Raw genomic sequence first — 16,207 nt, 5'->3', positions numbered from 1 at the left:
TGGGAGCAGAAAGGAACCCACGTCGCAGGCCATACAGGCGAGAAAGCACGGAAAGCTCGGAAACGTGGGCTGTTATCCTATCAGGAGGAGATAGTCAGAAGGAGCGCAGAAAGCACGGTAGGCCTACACCCTCACCCTGACCAGGGCCAATTTCCCCGTTGCTCTCAGACATCCAGGTCCCCTCCTAGCTGGGACTGTTTGTGGGTCAGTTTACCTGTTTAGTAAAGACCCTGGACTGCAACCTGTTGTCTGTGTGCTCCTTGCTCCTCCAGCACTACCATCACTCCCACCATCCACTATACTGCCCTGGGGCCGCACTCTTCCCGTGGGGAGTCACACTACCATAGCTGCACACCTCATCAGCCCCAGCGGTCTGCATGCAGCGGCGGTTCCTAATAACCGCAATCCAAGGGTGGCGTAGCCGGACATAATCAATATAACGGACTACCATTGGCCTGACCACCCTGAGCCACGGAACCGGGTTGCCACTACTACTCCCATCGTTCCCCCTATTGCCCGGATCCGAGTGCCCCACGGCCCAGGGAGCGAGTCAGCTTTGGCGTAGTCGGCAGGATTTCGTGCCCGCAACCACCGGGTACTGCGTGCCTGAAAAAGACTTTTGTAACTTACCTGTGGAGTCGTTTCCCGCCATCCGGAGCCGATTCCCGCCATCAGACGCCATCTTGGACCATTTCCCGCCGTCTTCTGCCGTCTTCCCGCCATCTGCAGCTGTTTCCCGCCATCGGACGCCATCTCCAGGACGCCGCGCGGGAAGAAGAGGGGCGTGGACGTCAAAACCGCGCGAGATCCGAAGCTCCGCCCCACGCACCGACGCTGCGCAAGGTCCTGGAAGGGAAAGAGAGCGACGCTGACGTCATCAGGACGCGACGCCAGGTCCTCGTCCATAGCAGCAGCAGCGGAGCCGCGGCCTACAGAAGAGGATCGTCGGAAGGTAGGCCACGCTTAACTAGGGGGGAGGAAGATGTCGGACACAGAGGCGCCCACTACCACCAACGCAGCTGCAGCAGCGGTGATGCCCTTTTCCTTGCCCTACATCCCTGGAGCGGCCTGGCTGCCCAAATACTCAGGGGAGCCCCATGCCCTAACTGACTTCAAGGAAAGGCTATACAGTTTGTTCCACGTTTACACCCTGACAGAGGAACAGAAGGTCAGCATATTAACAGGGCAGTTAACTGGCGCAGCCCAGCGGGAGGTAAAATCATGGCCCACTGAGGAGAAAAGGACTGTGAAGGGTATTCTGGCCCGGCTGCGGGGTACCTTTGACACACGTACCTCCGCTGAGATTAAAATGAGGTTCTATGGATGTAGGCAGCGGGCACAGGACAGCATCAGAGACTATGCCCTAAATCTGCAGGAAGCCTTGAGGGCTATTCAACAAACTGACCCTGGCAGTGTGCAGGAAACCGATAAGCTGCTAACAGAACAATTCATAGAGGGTCTGCTGTCCAGCGCCCACAGGGCCCAGCTGCGCCTCATGTTCTTTCAGAACCCCAACCTGACCTTTGCCCAATTTAAGGATAGGGCCATAAGGGTGCTCCGTGAATCTGCAACCAGTGGCGCTATAAACCCCCGGCGCCCTGCTATCACCTACCACCAGGAGGCGGCGCCCTCCTCTATGGACTCCGTGGAGGCTGATGCACAGGCCCTGAACCAAGCCCCGTCGAAAGGCCTGCACCACCAAGTCCAGGAGCTGACCAGGAGCGTCGCGGCGTTGACCAGGACCGTCCAGGCGTTGCAAGTGGACCCGTCAAGACCCATCGAGCTGGCTTCAAGTCCGGAGGATGTCCCGTGGCGTCGACAGAGGAGGATCCCGTCGTTCCGAGGGAGGCCCACAGACCGCTACGCAGAGGATGGACAGCCCATTTGCCGTCGATGCAACCAGCCCGGACACATTTCCAGGTACTGTAATTTAAACGGGTCCAACCTGGGGCAGAGGGCCGACCCCCAGGCATAAGATCACCAGGCCCTTATAATTGGCGTGATAAGTACGTTGGGGGGCGCCCGGTTTTACCCGTGGTGCTGGACAGTATCCCCATGAGCGCCTTGCTGGATACTGGGTCACAAGTAACCACAATCCCTTATGTACTTTTTAAGCAGTATTGGACTGATGCTGATATCACACGGTATCCAGACAGTAACTTGAGCATCATCGCCAGTAATGGCTTACCCGTGCCGCAGATGGGGTTCAAGGAGATGACCATTAAAATTGGTAAAGTTGAACTGCCGGCACAGGGAGTGATTATTGTGGACATTGACCGTCATGAAAGTCACCCTAAAATAACTGTGGGTACTAACATAATTGAAAATTGTCTTTCAGAGGTAATTGTAATCTTACAACAGGTGGCGGTGAATGCTAGTTCCAGCCAACAGAGAGTCCTCAACAAGGAGATAAAAGCCCTGATGAGACGGCAGCAGGTAGAACTGTCTGGTGGTGAGATCGGTAGCGTAAGACTCAGTGATCCATTCCCCATTTCCATGCCTCCCAAAAGTGAAATGATGACCTGGTGTCGGACTGCAATCGGGTTGAGAGGTAGAGACTACCAAGCCATGGTAGAACCCGTGTACTCAGACAGCAGGCCCACCATTTTGACAGCCCGGGGGGTGGTTGATGTCCGTCATGGGAGGGTGCCCGTCCGCATCCTCAACATTGGGGAGAGGGAAGTACACTTACCCAGGTACGCTACACTCGCCAAACTGTTTGTCGTAGAACACAAAGCTATCAGGGCCGTGGAACCCTTGCCTCCATCTCCTCAGGCGGAGGGTAATGGCTCCCAGAAACAAAAGGAGGACTGGTGCCAGAAACTCCACGTGGGTGCTGACTCCACTCCCCTGCACCAAAAACAAGGAGTCTACCGGGTGGTACGGGAGTACGAGAGAGTCTTTAGTAAGCACCCGCTAGACTTCGGCAGAGTAAAAGGGATAGAACACCACATCCCCACAGGGAGCCACCCACCAATAAAAGAGAGGCACAGACCTGTACCCCCTGCACATTATCAGAACGCCAAGGGTATGCTAAGGGAGATGAAAGAAGCTGGGGTCATTAGAGACAGCTGTAGCCCCTGGGCAGCCCCCTTGGTTCTGGTCAAAAAGAAAGACGGCACTATGAGAATGTGCGTGGACTATAGACAAATCAACCGTATCACCCACAAAGACGCATATCCGCTGCCTAGAATAGAAGAGTCTTTAGCCGCACTAAAATCTGCTAACTTCTTTTCTACTTTGGACCTTACTAGCGGGTACTGGCAGGTTCCTGTGGCAGAGGCTGACAAGGAGAAGACCGCCTTCACCACCCCGATGGGACTGAGCGAATTCAACTGCATGCCTTTCGGGCTCTGCAACGCACCAGGAACCTTCCAGCGGCTGATGGAATGCTGTCTAGGGCACCGAAACTTCGAGACGGTCCTCCTTTACCTGGACGACGTGATCGTCTATTCGAAGACCTACGAGGATCATCTGAAGCACCTGGCCGAGGTGTTCGAAGCCCTGGCAGGCTATGGCCTGAAGGTAAAACCATCGAAGTGGCACCTGCTGAAACCAAAGGTCCAGTACCTAGGGCACGTGGTAAGCTCGGAAGGAGTGGCCCCCGACCCTGACAAGGTCACGGCAATCAAGAGCTGGCCAAGCCCCTCGAACATCAAAGAGGTGAGACAGTTTCTCGGGTTGGTAGGCTACTACCGAAGGTTCATCCCCGGGTTCACTAAGATGGCAGCTCCTATGCAGGACCTCCTGATCGGACAGTCCAAGTCCAGAAGTCAAAAGCCACCCTTCAAGTGGGATAAACCGGAAGAGGAGTCCTTCCGCCAGCTAAAGATGGCCCTCACAGGGGACGAGATCCTGGCCTACCCTGATTATGGCCAGCCTTTCATTCTCCACACAGATGCCAGTAATGTGGGACTGGGAGCCGTACTGTCCCAAAACCAACAGGGCAGAGAACGGGTGATCGCATACGCCAGCCGGAAGCTGAGGCCCACCGAGAGGAACCCGGAGAATTACAGCTCCTTCAAGCTAGAATTCTTGGCGGTGGTGTGGGCCGTGACGGAACGCTTCAAGCATTACCTGGCCTCCGCAAAGTTCACCGTGTACACGGACAACAACCCGTTGACACACCTGGACAATGCAAGACTGGGTGCCCTGGAACAGCGGTGGATGGCCCGTCTCTCCAACTATGACTTCGTGATCAAGTACCGGGCAGGCAAAACCAACGCCAACGCAGACGCCCTATCAAGAATGCCTCACTTACCTGAAGGTGACGAAGACCCAGAAGAGCTGGAAGAGGTAGAACTCCCCGCGTTTCACCGGTATGGAGCCGCTCAACACTCTCACCGCGTGAAGGAGGAGGATCTAACAACTGTGATGATGAATCCCCTACCTCACCACAGCTGGGCCGAGACCCAAGATAGTGACCCTGCCATCTGCCTGGTGAAAGATCTGTTGACCCAGGAAGACACCCGCCTAGATCCAGATGCCCCAGAGGAAGCCAAGCAGCTATGGAAGGAGAAGAGCAAGCTGTTCCTCTACGAAGGCAAGTTGTGCAGAAGGATTGTTAACCACTGGACGCACGAGCTGACCTGGCAAGTCGTGGTCCCAAGGCGAGATGCAGCTATGGTCCTGGGGGCTTACCATGACAGAGCAGGACACTTCGGTTGGAAGAAACTGGAGTTCCTACTAAGAGGAAGATTCTTTTGGGTCGGCATGAGAGGAGCTGTAGAAAAATGGTGCAGAGACTGTGGCCCTTGTCACCTGAGGAGGAAGGACCGCACCAGCCAGAAGACACCCTTGAGGCCCATCGTCACCACGCAGCCTCTTGAGCTGGTAGCTCTGGACCACGTCAAATTGGCTCCAAGCCGGTCTGGATACATCTATGCCCTGACAATCGTGGACCACTATTCCCGTTTTCTAGTGGTGGTCCCGGTAAAGGACTTGACAGCCCAAACAGCGGCCAGAGCCTTCCAGCAATATTTCTGTCGTCCACACGGGTATCCAGAACAGGTCCTGACAGACCAGGGTCCAGCGTTCGAGGCTGAAATCTTCCAGGAGTTCTGCAACCTCTATGGCTGTAAGAAGATTCAGACAACGCCTTACCACCCCCAAACCAACGGGATGTGTGAGAAGATGAACAATATAGTCATTGATCTCCTGAAGACGTTGCCCCTGGAGGAACGCAGCCTGTGGCCAGAAAAACTGCCGGACCTGGTAGACATGTACAACAATATCCCGGTGAACGCTACAAACTGCACCCCGGCTTACCTGATGCGAGCCAGACCGGGTAAGCTGCCCGTAGACCTGGAGATGGGAGTTCTAATACCTGAGGACACCTCCCCGGATGCGGACTGGGATACGGAAAGGCAACTGCAGTACAAGAAGGTACAGGAGAGTGTGGAGAAGAGCCTGGCCCAGGTGAGAGAGAAGCAAGAAAGACTCTTCAATCAACACACCCCTGCTGGTCCCCTAGAACCTGGTGAGCAAGTCCTAAAGCGGAAGAGAAGGCTACATAAGTTGGACGACCAGTGGGAAAGGGAACCCTACACCGTACTGCAGTCTGACCACGACAACCCAAAGGTGTGCGTAATCACCAAGGACGGAGGAGAAACCACTAGTGTCGTCTCCAGAGACCACCTCAAAAGGTGCCCCGAGCAACTCCGTAGTGCAGAAGAAGATCAGAGTGACCTTGAACCCGCAGAGGACAAGGAAGAAATGATCAGCACCGTTCTCGGAGAGTTCCCTCAGTCCTGGACTCGCATAAATGATGCTATAGTGGTACCCGTCCTGCATTTCCTGCAACCGGCCCAGCAACAACCAACACCAGAGCCGGAAGGTGAAGAGGAGCAAGCGGTTCCAGAGGCAGAAGAGCCCGTACCAGCAGCCCAGGAGAGTCAACCCTCTGCTGACAGTGAGTCTGCCATGCCTGCGGTAAGCCAAAGGACCCGCAGACAGCTGCCTGCCTTACCTATACACCCAGCTGGTAGCTGTACCCCTAACGCTAGTGGGGAAAACCAGGTTGGTCCACCACCAGACAGTGGGTTAAGGAGGTCAACCAGGAGCACAAAGGGACAGATACCCGCTCGCTGGAGAATATAGTGTGCAATAAGATTGTAAATAACCCTGTTTCCAAATGTTGAATTGTTTGCCAAGTTACATGCTTGTTTGGTAATTCTGTGTTTCAGTTTCTTGCAGCTACCGTAAGGATTCACAGGTTATGGACTTTTTAGAACCGGGACCTTGTATGGACTGCGTTCGGAGCCTAACCCAGGAATGAACTAAGACTGTGAAGGACTTGGGGTAGGACAGACCCCCCACCTGGTTAAGGCTCTCGTTGTGTTGGTGATATGGACACCCGGTCACAGACCACACTGTGACCTAAAGAACTCAATTTGTGCGTCGTCTGTCTATTAATGTTTTATTGTTGTGCATATTGTCTTTGTTTATTGTTTAGTCCCGGAGTACTAAATTTCACTAGGGGGGAATGTGTCACCCTACCTGGATGCCACAAGTGTAATAAAGCTGTGTCTGAGAGCAAGGGGGAGGTTCTCTGGTTAGGGGAACATTAGCATGCAATGCCTCCTGTCTCAGGCCAGTAGGGGGAGCAGGCTGCCCCAATAAAAGCTGGTACTGGGGACAGGGTTAGGGAGAACTGGATTGCCTGTCTCAGCTCTGAGACGTGTCCCAGAGTGGAGCAGGGACAGAAAGTTGCATTGTAACCTAAGAGGAAGTGTGGCAGTAGGAGAGAGCCACTAGCCAGAGACAAGAGGCGAAGAGAGCCTGTCTTGGCAGAGAAAGGACTTAACTTTACCAGACTTTGGTGTCTGAGGCTGGAAGGATTCCACATCCCCCAGCAGAGAACCAGCCCGCAAGGGACTGTACATTCCTTGGCCTAAGAAGCCTGGAGGCCCTGCCACAACCGAAGGGACCAGTAAAGCCGTACAAGGCTGGGAGCAGAAAGGAACCCACATCGCAGGCCATACAGGCGAGAAAGCACGGAAAGCTCGGAAACGTGGGCTGTTATCCTATCAGGAGGAGATAGTCAGAAGGAGCGCAGAAAGCACGGTAGGCCTACACCCTCACCCTGACAAGGGCCAATTTCCCCGTTGCTCTCAGACATCCAGGTCCCCTCCTAGCTGGGACTGTTTGTGGGTCAGTTTACCTGTTTAGTAAAGACCCTGGACTGCAACCTGTTGTCTGTGTGCTCCTTGCTCCTCCAGCACTACCATCACTCCCACCATCCACTATACTGCCCTGGGGCCGCACTCTTCCCGTGGGGAGTCACACTACCATAGCTGCACACCTCATCAGCCCCAGCGGTCTGCATGCAGCGGCGGTTCCTAATAACCGCAATCCACGGGTGGCGTAGTCGGACATAATCAATATAACGGACTACCATTGGCCTGACCACCCTGAGCCACGGAACCGGGTTGCCACTACTACTCCCATCGTTCCCCCTATTGCCCGGATCCGAGTGCCCCACGGCCCAGGGGGCGAGTCATTTCTATTATACTTTTACTCCTGATTTTGGTTTACAAATACTGATGTAAGATACTGACCAAGTACTGTTGTTACCTTAGTCTCTGACCCATTTCTTTGGTTCGGGGCAGGTTTTGGGGGGGGTGCCATTAGCTTCACCTGCCCAAAATACCTTGTCCCAGCCCTGGTGACTGCTGTGTGCCGGTATAGGGTAGAATAGGCAGGTAGTTAACAACTACCTGCCTATTAGTTTTTAGACCCATAGTAAAAAAAAAAATAGTCCTGATCAGTGATAAACCCTTTAATGCCGGAGACCTCTGTTCCCAGGGGAGGCAAGTCGCAGTTAGATGTGTCTGGCCGCAGCTTACTCCCCTCTCCCTATTAAAATTGCAGAAACTTGGTAGAGAGTATGTGTGTATGGTGGTCAAGAGGAATGGGCCCATGTGTTGGCACATTTATATAAGTGTGATTAGATGGTGAGCCACGTTAGGGACAGGGATTGAAATGAGTGATTCATGTTCAGCACTACAGATTATGTTGGCGCTATATGATCCAGAAAAATCTCTTTACAGTCCCTCACACTTAACACAATCTTACTGGAAGGCTGTGTGCCCACGTAGCATTTTTCAAGCATATATGCTGCGGAATTTCCGCAGCGTAAACGCTTGAAAAACGCATGTATATCCTCACTCCATGGTCCCCAATGTTCTATGCACATGCTGCGGATTTTTCCGCAGCGTTTATGCCGCGTTCAAAAATCCGCAGCATGTCATTTAATTTTGCGTTTCCGCAAGCGGAATTGCCTTTGTCCAATGCATAAAAAACGCAAGGCAATTCCGCATGTGGAAAACGCGTGATAAACGCACGAAAAATGCGCGATAAACGCGTGCGGAATTCCGCATGCGTTTTTCCGGGAGAGGACTTGCATTTATGCAGCAGAAATTTTCTGCTTCATAAATGCAACGTGGGCACATAGCCGAAGAGTATTAAATGACTTAGTATGTCCACTACAATGGGCAATACTGCAGTCCACATCCTTAGAGGAGCACTGGCACACCTTAGCGTGTCCCTGTGTAGTTCATACCCACCTCTCCTAACAATGGCAGAATAAATAAGTTTGGGTTATAAAAATAAAGACACATTGACCTATGTGAACCAAAAGGAAATGAAAGAAGATAAAGCTGGCCAATGTATAACCAGGACAACGTAGTTATTTCCCAAGGAATTTTAAGTGGAGAGACTGACACATCAAGGTCAGATCACCTCCCCCGTCCATAATTACAATCATTCCAGTAGAGGATGCTATAAGGATAAGGAATCCTGTCATGTGTATCCCATTATAACGTGCATGATGTCCACAAAACCAGCGCCATCTCTATTATTATCTATGGCTCCACCGCACATTTCAGGATACAGTGTTTAAATATGTTTTAGTTTCATAATCAAAGGGTTATTTCCCTAAAAAATAAAAATGATCCCTTATCCATAGGATAGGGGATAACTTGCTGATCACTGGGAATCCGACCATAGCGCTTGGCTAGTCCCATAGTCAGTACGTTTAGGAAGGGGCTGCAGAACTCCTTCATGGGGTTTGGATCGCAGTCGGATCCCCAGATATCAGCATGTTATTCCCTAACCATGGAAAGAAGATAACGCATTTTTTGGGGGATAACTCTTCCAGGTCTTCTGAATGCAAAATCTGAAAAAAGGGTCCTACAACTATCACATATTATTTATAGCACTCGTCTGCTCATAGAAGGATCTTCTTGGCCTCCTCAGTTCAAGATTTCTGCACTCCCTTTAGGTCTACTCCAGTTTATCAGAAAAGAAAATATGTCATTACAAATGTACAGGTATATATGTATATTAAAAGTTATCTCAGATTCTGCACCCTCTCTTATTTTGTGGGTTACCAAAAATGAAGTGGAGAAAGGATCCATGTTGCAAAAGGTGTTGTCACCGGGAACTGGAATAAAAATTCTCATTTTACCCAGAGAATAAAATTTTTGCAGGTCAATTAGCTTAACTTTGGCAGGAATTCATTGACTTTAACGGAACATGCACCATTCTGGTCACAGGACGCCTCTAATATTACAAAGTGAGAAACCAAACACAGCTTTCAAATACTAGAAATACAGAAAGAAAAGTGTAATGACAGGCATTATAGGGATTTGGTGTGCAATGCAGATGTTCACCCTCCATTTATCTTTAGAATTATTTCCTATGAACTCATCTATTTCCAGAGGGCAAGACTTTTGAAGAATCTTTCTGCCACTCCCACATAATGCAATCCAGGCATACTGGGCTCCAATTCACTCCCTCTGTACTGTCTCTAAAAAGTGAAATTCATCGGTTAAAAGGCATCTGTCTGAAGGATGAACCATCCTAAGCCATCTATATGGGAATGTAGGTCACAAGAAGCTGAATAAAATGGTACCTAGATATATGCGATCCGATGTCTTATTCCAGAGAAATCCACATTTTTATTACATGTAAATGAGCTGTTCCAGGCTATGGGCGGACACTGATCTGCAGGAGAATCTCCCTCCAGAGATTATTTTACATGTAGGGGACGTTACCAGTGTAATGTGTAATGGTTCCCAGTGTGATGTGTAATGGTTACCAGTGTTCCCAGTGTGATGTGTAATGGTTCCCAGTGTTCCCAGTGTGATGTGTAATGGCCGCTCTCTGCTCTCCTGATCTCACTGCAGAGCTGTGTGTGATTATACCTGACACATCTGCAGGTTCCTCTCAGCTTCCATCTCACAGACAGACAGTGTTACAATACAGCAGAGCTGTGAGAGCTGCAGCTACTAATGTGTTTGTAAGGAGACAAAGTTTAGTTCTCCTGTTCTGTGTTAGTTACTTGTCTCACACTGGTAACTCTCCCTATCATTTATAATAAGCTGTGGAGGCAGATGCAGATCAGTGTCCGGCCCATAGATGTTAACAGCCCATTTACATATAATAAAAACGTGAATTTCTCTGGAATAAAACATCAGATCGCAGATATCAAGAAGTAATTTTATTCAGTTTCCTATGATCTACATGCCCATATAGACGGCTTAGGAAGATTGATCCTACTGACAAGATTCCCTTTAATAACATTGTGATGAAAGCCGGCCGGTGGGTGCAGCTCTCTGGCGCCCCCTTACCTCTCAGGTCAGTCAAGGTACTGCACCTAGAGAAAGTAGTGCCAGGTAGCTGCAACCAGCGCAGGGAACACGGTAGTGTGTTATCCCTTCAACGTCACTAAACCGTAACGTCACTACACAGCACAACTCGCTAGCGCCCTCTTAGCCTCAGGTCAGTCAAGGAACTGCACCTAGGATAAGCGGTCGCCAGGGAGACTGTCCTGTAACCTACTGGGTATCGGGGCCCTCTGTAGTGAGGGCGGTATATATATCTTCCTTGGCCGCGCCAGGAATATATATATCTGAACCTCCGACCGTCACTACCAGCCTTCCCCAATCCCCAGTTGGTATGCTGCCACCAGTCCCTATTTTAGATATACGCCCAGTCCGTGAATGGGCCTATATCGGGTCAGGAACCAACCCTGGGTAGCGTTTTTGGCTTGAGCCGAGCTCACACGGACGTGCGTTCGTTATGCAGAATAAAAGGCAGGCCCACAATTACTTGAGGTAATTGATTATAATAATACACTAGATACACGATATACAACTAAATATACACAGGTATAAGGTCAGGCTAAACTATACAACAATGGAATACAACACACAGAATCACCACAGCATATCAGTTACCGGTTTCTTGATTTTCTTGTGACGCAGGGAGAGGATTCTGCGGTCGCAGGCACGGTTCTTTGTTACAGGCTGAGGCCTACCACCGCATGGTCAAACTGCTCCTCCCCTTGGTGGCCTCAGCTGGTGCTCAGATGTTCAGCACACCACTCTTGGGTCAAGACTGACTTGTCTCTTGTCTGTCCTGCTATCTTACCTGCCCCGTCCCGCCCACTGCTGGTGAGGTCAGCTGGCTCAGTCTCCACCCTCAGGTCTAACTTCGATCAGAAGCCCAAATTCTATGGAACCCAATAACTTCTTCTGGGATGGTCTCATGATACCCCCAGGGGTTCCCATGGATTCGGGCCGCCGTAACCGACCTTTTGATATCAATTATGATACCATACGGTCCTCAGGAATGGCTCAGCGCTATATCTTGGCTTCCAGAGCACGTACAAACGTCTACCGCGGAGGCTTGTGTGCGCAATGGCTCCGGGACGCCGTGATATTTTTTTATTGGCCCATCCCATGCAACATGCGTGTACTTTTCATGTTTCTATATCTTATGCCTCCATGCTTGTGACAGACAAAGAAACTAGTCCTATGGGACAAATGGTCAGGTACAGATAGACGAAGCACCCCCCCCTGCTGGCTGTGTTTCCTCTCGAAGTCTTTGAAGCTCCTAGCATTCAAGTGTTAAGTAGGCTTCTTATCTTACAGGAGCCTGGATGGGGGGAAACTATCTAGTTGACGTTTTAACAGAAGGTCCCAAGGGTGGGGGCTGCTGAAGTGTGGCCATCCCTGGATATGATTTATCATTACCAAGATGGCGGCTACAGGTTCATCACAAACATTAAAATATCTGAGCAATAGACAAGCTTTAGTTTTCTAAATTAAATACTGTTAATATTTCATTTATTTTACTAACTTATATAGCGCCATTAATTCCACAGTGCTTTACAGACATTATGGGTACTGTCCCCATGGGGGCTCACAATCTACATTTCCTATCTGTATGTCTTTGGAGTGTGGGAGGAAACTGGAGAAAACCCACACAAACACAGAGAGAACAAATCCCAATCCTTGTTGGGATTTGAACCCAGAACCAGTCCCCAGCGCTGCAAGTTTGCAATGCTAACCACTGAGCCACCGTGCTGCCCGAAGTGCAGATCTGAGTGGTTAAGGCTTCAGAAGAGATTGTATTACTATGTCTACTTGTCTTTTTTTATGAGATTTTATGAGATTGTTTAGGAGACTCAAAATAAAAAAGTCCTCCCCAGATTACCAGTAGGTAAAGTACTGTAAGAATCCCAGACAACAACCATAGTGCTTCTGCCAGACAAGCAATCTGTAGAATCTTGCTGCACTGATCTGATGACAGGATCAGAAAATGACATAAAAGTAAGTTAAGCGGACTGTCATTATGGGAGTTCTAATTAAGAACTATTGGTGCATGGTCAGTGTATTTAAGGCCAGAGGGAATGTATCAAAATGCTTCTATGTAGTCTATTATCTTCTAGATACCATTTTTTAAATGTATACTAAACTAGTTTACCTAAATATACTGCTCATAAGATAAAATACAGCCATAGAGGTCTATGAATAGATCTAAAGCATACATTCAATCATGTGTATATTTCCCCTCTATGGGGTTGTCCATATTTGAAGACTTTTGTTTTACTTAAATGCATGTATTTTAGGGAGAAAAAAAATAATTTTTTCAAATGAGATTCAATAAAATATTTGCACTGTCTGCCTTCTATATTTATTACTGGCTGCAGAATAAGTTAACTGAGAATCTGCCAGTGATCTCAGTCTGGCAGAGAGGCTGTAATTATTTTATCTGTCTTTATCTGAGTGCCTTTTAGCTGTTTTATAACCACAGACCACTCACTGTTGAATGTGCAGAATGTGCACCAATACATGAAGTCAAGTAAAAAAAAATTTATATATATATATATATATATATATACAGTATATATATATATATATATATATATATATACACACACACACAATGTGCATCCCCAAAGGTTGACAACACCTTTAATGGACACACAGTATGTCTTTTTTCACCCACACTATGTGAGTATATAGCCTCTGTCCTCCTGCAGCTTCAGTCTCTGACATCAGCAGTCAAGGATCAAATTTTATCACCATATATTTTAGTAAGTTGGGTGTCAAATAGTGCTCTGTTAGGTTACTCAATGACACATCCAGAAGCCTTCGCTGAAGGTAGACTATTACAAACATTCATTTAATGAGTTACTATAGTTGGATCTTAAGTGGCAAAGAACAAACAGATCATTACTAACCGATGAAAAATGTCAGGAGTGTAAAATGTCATTCATTCTAGTAGTGATAGTGAAATATATTGGACAGGCTGCAGTGATGATTGCTAATAATACAATCAGGCCACAAAAAACAACCAAGATGAACCTCCTATACCCTGGCAGACATACAAAGGAAACCTGATTGTTGATCTGCCATAGTGACAGATTCTTAGAAAGTGGGGAGGATGACCACACTGCTAATAATGTGTAGACATGAAAGTTTAGGAATCCATAGCTTCCAGAGTCACACCAGCAGAGGGGGACACATTCCCATAGTCCTCCCATCTCTTGGGTAACCAAACTGACATCTGTTTGGAATAGTAGGTGAAATTTACCCAGGAAACAATTCACAATGAGAAAGTGGAAAGAAGGGAAATCAGATCTAAAAGTAGCAGAAAGCGACTGCAGCCCTGAGTATGCAAGAGCCATCAATTACCGCATCTTAATTCCTCTAATACTTGTCTTCTTTGTGTAAAGCATCACTGGGAACAAGACTTCTTTTGTTCAATACTCTCCTAACTTTAATACAAAATCATTGGGTATAAAATGTCCCTAAAGTATCTGTGAGACACCAGATTGCAGCCCTCACTGATGTGTGAGCATAATCTTATGTGGAATATGGTCAGATACATAATAGACTATGGATACAAATATTAGAAAAGAATGTAAATATTATAAATAATAACATAAATAGTGACAACATGATAAAGGATTCACTTGGCAGCACAGCAACAGGTTGCAGAGGGTTGTCTGCACATCTACATATAGTATTAATATTGGGAGCAGCATTTCTTGTCTAATATTCTGGAGATCCTCAATGCTCAGAAGAATATACAGCCATTGATTAGAGAACATTTCATGCACATGCATAGGAAAGAGGCAGATGCAGAGGATGGAGATCTGAGCAGGCAGTAAATCAGATACTCACATTTGTGGATTAGTCAGGGGTAGAATATGGGCACCTTCCTCTGTGACTGGCTATGCAGCTCTGTAGTAAAATGTTTGGGTTACAGGCTTAATGAGTGGCAAAGTGGAAGCACAGGACGTCAGCACAAGCCAAGCCCCAAGTCAGCTCTGAGATACAGCCCCCTTACACAGAACATGCCTCCTTCCAGGGCTGCTGTGAATGGATAGGTGGGGATTGGGTGTGTGCCAGTGACCGCAGCCATCCATGTGCCATCACCCTCCACAGTGTAACCTTACACTGCTTCACCCACTGTACTGACCCCCTCCAGCGCAGGGTTAATGTGGCTGCCATGCATTGTACCTAGGAAAGTTCTGATTATTAGATGTGGGTGATATGTGGCAGATGTCATGGTACATGGGCACCTGCAGGGTTCTGGGCACTGTGCTCTGCATATATGGGTGACTTGTTACTTATAGGGGAAGCTGTAAGGAAATCCAGACTCATTGCAGGCAGGGGTTGGCATTTGTAGCTGGTTTTCCCACTGTTAGGCTAAGTGCCCACTATGCAGAAATGCTGCAGATTTTTTCTGCTTCTCCATGGAAGGAAAAATGCATACGGATTGTACATGCATTTTTCCCGCCAGGTAGAAGCGTTTGTGAAGCGGTTTGGCATGCGGGTTATCAAGTGCTTTTCCAAGCGATTTTAGCATCACTTGGAAAGTGCTTGACAACTTAGTCACACTAAATCCATATATAGTGTGACCAAGTAATAGTTAAAAAAAAAGAATATAAATGGTAAAAAATAAACATTATACTTACCTTCCGATGGCCCCCGGTCTTTTCTCCGATGTGTCCGGTCTCTTGTACGGCTCACAGTGGTCAAAGGACCTGCGGTGACGTCATGTAGTCATGTGACCTGTCACGCGACCGCTGACGTCAGCGGTCGCGTGACCTGTCACATGACTACATGACGTCACCGCAGGTCCTTTTAGGCCATCGCGAGCCATACAAAAGACCGGACGCACCGTACAGGAGATCGGGGGACATTGGAAGGTAAGTATAATCTTTATTTTTTATTTTAAATTATTTTTTTTAAGGTACTATGGTACCCAGGTCTGGAGGAGAGTCTCCTCTTCTCCAGACCTGGGTACCATCCGCACATTGAATCGCTTAATATCCGCATGTGCACATGTAGTCATGCTGATATTAAGCGATTCAATGCAAGTCAATGGCGGCAATTACGCTGCGTGTCCGCAAAATTAATGGACATGCTGCAGATTTTTCCGCAATGATAATCCGCAGCGAAAATTTCCACAGCATGTGCACAGCACATGCGGATTATCATTGGGCACCATGGGGCACGTATTACCAAGTGTTTTTTAAGCGTTTTCGCTGCGGAAATTGCACGGCAAAAACGCTTGAAAAACGTATAGTGGGCACACAGTCTTAGGAAGTTTATCACTGGGTGGAATGCAATGTGATACCTAGCTGGTTGTTAATGTTTTTACAGACAGGTCTCCAGTCAGGCTTTTAGGGACATAAGGGCAGAACTAAAGCTGTGAGGAGTATTCTCATTCATCCCAATGGTGCAATAGCAGGAGACATATTGGAATGCCTTACTCAATGAACATAAATGGAGTTTTACCAAAATTGTTTCGATATAGCAGAATTGTAACAATCATCATTTTTTTTCAACATTAGAAGTGTAGGATGAGTTTTATTCTTAAAGAGAACCTATTATTCCCCAAT

At 48.2% G+C, this 16,207-nt stretch overlaps 1 protein-coding gene across 1 annotated transcript in view; it reads right to left on the bottom strand.

Moving 5' to 3' along the window:
* The window catches only part of HAPLN3 (hyaluronan and proteoglycan link protein 3), a 73,060-nt gene extending 58,414 nt beyond the window's left edge, over nucleotides 1-14,646 (bottom strand). The window contains exon 1 of the mRNA XM_073653270.1: nucleotides 14,481-14,646. The gene's annotated coding sequence lies outside the window, so the exon portion shown is untranslated. The remainder of the gene's footprint in view (nucleotides 1-14,480) is intronic.
* Between the last annotated feature and the right edge of the window lie 1,561 nt (nucleotides 14,647-16,207).

The sequence above is a fragment of the Phyllobates terribilis genome, unplaced genomic scaffold (genome assembly GCF_046119375.1).
Source record: "Phyllobates terribilis strain yellow unplaced genomic scaffold, ASM4611937v1 Scaffold_11__3_contigs__length_659146591, whole genome shotgun sequence".
Classification (NCBI taxonomy): Eukaryota; Metazoa; Chordata; class Amphibia; order Anura; family Dendrobatidae; genus Phyllobates; species Phyllobates terribilis.
Note: the sequence above shows the minus strand (reverse complement) of the source record. Positions and strands in the feature narration are given on the sequence as shown.